Source organism: Petaurus breviceps, unplaced genomic scaffold, assembly GCF_028583685.1.
Source record: "Petaurus breviceps papuanus isolate PSGF00001 unplaced genomic scaffold, PetGlider_PUasm1.0 126, whole genome shotgun sequence".
NCBI lineage: Eukaryota > Metazoa > Chordata > Mammalia > Diprotodontia > Petauridae > Petaurus > Petaurus breviceps.
This window is the reverse complement of record NW_027185655.1, coordinates 32268387-32272623: the sequence shown is the minus strand read 5'-3', so window position 1 is coordinate 32272623 and position 4237 is coordinate 32268387.

Below are 4237 nucleotides of genomic sequence, written 5' to 3'. Positions count from 1 at the left end.
AATGGTCATAGAAAATCACCCTCTCTGAGCAGGATGACTTCAGGAATCTAGCGGATGAAAGCAGGCTTGACCAAGAGGCTGACTATCAGGAAGTGTAAGTGGTGGTGGAGGACTGGTGGCAAATCTTCATGATGGGATGAATGAGTGGCCATGGACTGGCAGTGGCACAGACAGCCAGGGATAATTAAGGACGCAATTGGACAAGAGGGCAGTGACTAATGACTGAGAAAGGAGAATGATCAGAGACATGATGCTTACAAAAATTCAAGAGGTGGAGAAACAAATTGCTTCTGTCCTGTAATGAACCCCAATAGGTAAAAAATGAACAAAAGTGCATGAATTTAACTATTTATGTCCCTCTGCTGTTATGTTGAGGACAATAGGGAATAGATGGGGAACAGAGTTCAACCTTAGAGTTATAGGAGGTGGTAACTTTGGGGAAATGGTTGACAAAAATGTTTATTCTCTAACTTTTTTGTTTTGCTTTGAATTTTTATCTTGATTATGTTAGTCTGGGGGATTTGTGGAATGGGTATGCATAAACCATAAACTTTAGATTTGAATAGAAGAGGGACCCAAATAAAACCAGGAACCTAAAGGTAGCTTTCAGTGGACTATATTGGGAAATGGGGATGGGGACTCCTTGATGATACATATTCTAAGGTATCCTTAGGAGTCTGCAGTCTCTTGCCACTTGGTAAGGAAATCAAGAATTTGCTGACTGAGGCACTTTCTAGTTTTTGTTCTTTTTTTGGTTTTAAGGTTTTTAGTAACTGATTTATATCAATAAAACTTCTTAGAAAATTGTATCTGTATTGATGTCTGTTCTTTTCTCCATTTCTTTCCCCCCTATATCAACAACTTGTAGGTTTGGGTTTACTCATGTGCACACCATAACTAATCCTTTTTATTCTTCTAATTTGGTATTGATTTTTATTTTTGTCCTGACAATTTTGTGGTTAGATTGTACACAGACATCCAATTTAGACAATATTTTCACATCAGTAACCAGAACAGGAAAACAGACTTCATGTACTGCTATGTCTTTTCTTCAGGTTGAACATACCCAGATCCCTCAGCCATTTTTTTTTCATGGTATGGTCACTCTTCTTCTACCATCCTGTCCCTCTTCTTCTGAATGAACACTAGTTTCTCAAGGCAACAGGAAGCAACAAGTATTTATTAAGCATTTTCTATGTGCCAGGTATTGTGATAAGCAAAAGAAAAGCACTACTTGCCATCAAGGAACATATATTTTAATGATAAATGATGGTATAGAAAGGGAGCTGAAAAGGAGGGAGAGGGGAGAACATAATGGCAAAGCCTGGAAAGTCAGAAGTCCAGCAAGGAGGGGAATAGAGTATGGTTGGCCGGGGCCCATTCCCAAAATGGAGTCATTGTAAGGAACTCATCCATGGGAAAATTGGCCCTCAGGGTAGAGGGCTGTTCCAGGGTGAGAAGGCCCCATGCACTGAAGGAAATTCTAGGGTGGGAAGGCAGCTGAATAATGGTGATGAATTCAAGAAAGTCAGAAACATGTCAATGTCAGAATGTCAATCCATTCCCTCTGATTTCCCTGACTGCTCCTTAGTCATAAAATCTTAGAATCAAAAATCTTTAGAGGCCATCTGGTTTAATCATCTCATTTTAAAATCTATTCATGGATTACACATCTCTGGTACATCTTCAAGAAAGGAATTTCTGGTGGCTGCCATCTTTTTCCAGCTGTCTGGGAATATACTTCCTACATGCTTTGTCAAGAGGGACTTCAGGTTGGCTACTTTCTTGCCTAACAGGATGACACTGGGAATCATAGAATTCAGAGCCAGAGAAGACTTTGGAAGTCATCTAGCACAACCCTCTCGTTCTACAGATGAAGAGCTTGAGGTTCAAAGAGTTTAGGTGACAATCTCAAAATCAGAAGTAGTGAATAGTAGAGCTGGACTTTGAACCCACTCTGCCCTACTAGGATATTTCAGTCTGATGGGGGACACAGCACACAAAGAACAAGATATGTATGTGTGTGATATAATAAATTGGAGATAACCTAAAAGCAAAGGTGTTGATGTTCAGATGGACTAGAAAAAGCTTCATACAGAAGGTAGGGCTTTAGCTGAGACTTAAAGGAAGCCAGGGAAGCCAAGAGACAGAAATAAGAAGGAAGAACATTCCAGGTATAGGGGACAGCTGGTGAAAATGCCAAGAATTGGGAGCTGATGGAAAGTCATGTGAACAGAACAAAAAAAGGCCAGTATAGCTTGTTTGTTTGTTGCATCACAGGTGTAGAGATGTAAGGGATTTTTGAGGTCATTTAGTCTAACCCCTCTCCCATTTTACATTTGTGGAAACTGAGGCCCAGAGAGTTCAATAGACTTGCCCAAAGTCCTGTAGGAGGTAAATCACAAAGATCAGAATTGAACCCTGGTCTCCTGATTTCAAATCCAGTGCTATTTTCCATTCTACCAGCAGGACCAGGATTCACCCTCCCCAGCCCAAACACCCCCTTTGTCTGAAATGGGGTTAGAATAGAATATGATTTGTGGTTGTATCAGGCTTTAAGAATCATATTCTATTTATAGTATATTAAAAAGAGCAAGGTATATGAGGTTGTGTTGTTCTAATGTTATTTTCAATTCAATTCCACCAATATTCATTAAACATGTACTAGGTACAAAGAATTGTGTTGGGCCATGGAGTAAATACAAAGTTTATAATAGTGACTGATCTTATGAAGTCACTTATGTTTAGTTTATCAGATAGATAAAGAGATGTGACCAGATAATTCTGATGCAAAATAGCACATGAATCATGTAATCACTCTGGAGCTTAGTTTCTTCATCTGTAAAATGAGGGAGTCATTGTAGGTGATCTCAGAAGTCCCTTGCAGTCCCAAGTCTTTTATTTCTTATTATAAGTCCATTAAGGAAGTACAAAGGGAAGAGAAGCAGACTTCTTGGCCACCACTTTCCCAATATCTGGATTCATCCCTTAGGACCATCATAAATTTTGTTTTTGCTTTATGGAGGGGGGAGGGAAGGGCAATTGAGGTTAAGTGACTTGCCCAAGGTCACATGGCTAGTAAGTGTTAAGTGTCTGAGGCTGGATTTGAACCAAGGTCCTCCTGACTCCAGGGCTGGTGCTCTATTCACTGCTCCACTTAACCACCCAAATCAATTTAAAAAAAATTTTTTTAAAAAGCAATTGGGGTTAAATAACTTGCTCAAGGTTACACGGCCAGTTTTTTTTTGTGTGGGTGTTAAGTATCTGAGGCCGGAACCAATCCTGGGTCCTCCCGACTCTAGGCCGGTGCTCTTCCTCACTGCGCCTCCTAGCCACCCTCAATTTTCTTTTAAACTTTTCTATAGTCTTGTTTTTTTTTTTCTCAAAGCAATCTCTTATTCAGGAACTAAAATAAGGGTCTTTCTTTTTCATCTTATGTTATCTGTACATGTCTAGATGTAAGTTTGAAGGTGAAGCCAGAAAGAAAAGAGCCAATCTCATCTCTTTCCCCATTTTGGAATATGGATGTTGCCAGCTGACACTTTTTATCTTCCCACTCGCAATTCCTTTTCTCTAATTATTGTCCTTCACTCCAGTCTTACAGAGAACTTTCTCTTTATGGGGGTAATGGGGAGCATGAGTGAGTGAGTGAGGCCAAATAACTCAATAGAGCCCAGATAGAAACATGGCACTCTGACTCTGTTTATTGTAACTTGAGGGGCAGAAGGAAAACCTCACATCTGGTTTAGTATTTTTTCTGAAGCTTTTCCAAAATCAATCAATCAAAACCATGACTATCTCTTGATTTGTTTCCACCCTTAGCCAGTAGAAAATCTGCCCTTTTTCAAACCAGGGCTTTCCCCTTGATCCTTTCTGTATAACTGTAGTAAGTGTAGCCAAACAGTCTTCCTTCCTCTTGAAATCTGTCTGCATGAATAAAAAGCAGTTAAAATAGGTCAGATTCTAGTGAGTTAGCTTTTAAAATCAATACTTAAAATAGCAAACAAACAACTGTCCTCTTGGATAAAAGCAGGGGGAGGGGAAAAGAGATAAAATAAAGTGGCTTTTCCTTTTCTAGCTTTCTGGATTTCTGGACAGGTGAAAATTCATTGGTAATAATTCTCCGCAGTCTTTGGCTACAGCTGTCCTGTCTGCCTTGGTCAGTCAGTCAATAAGCATGTAAGTGTCTACTCTGTGCTGGACACTGTGCTCTGTTAGGCAGCTAGGTGGTACAGTA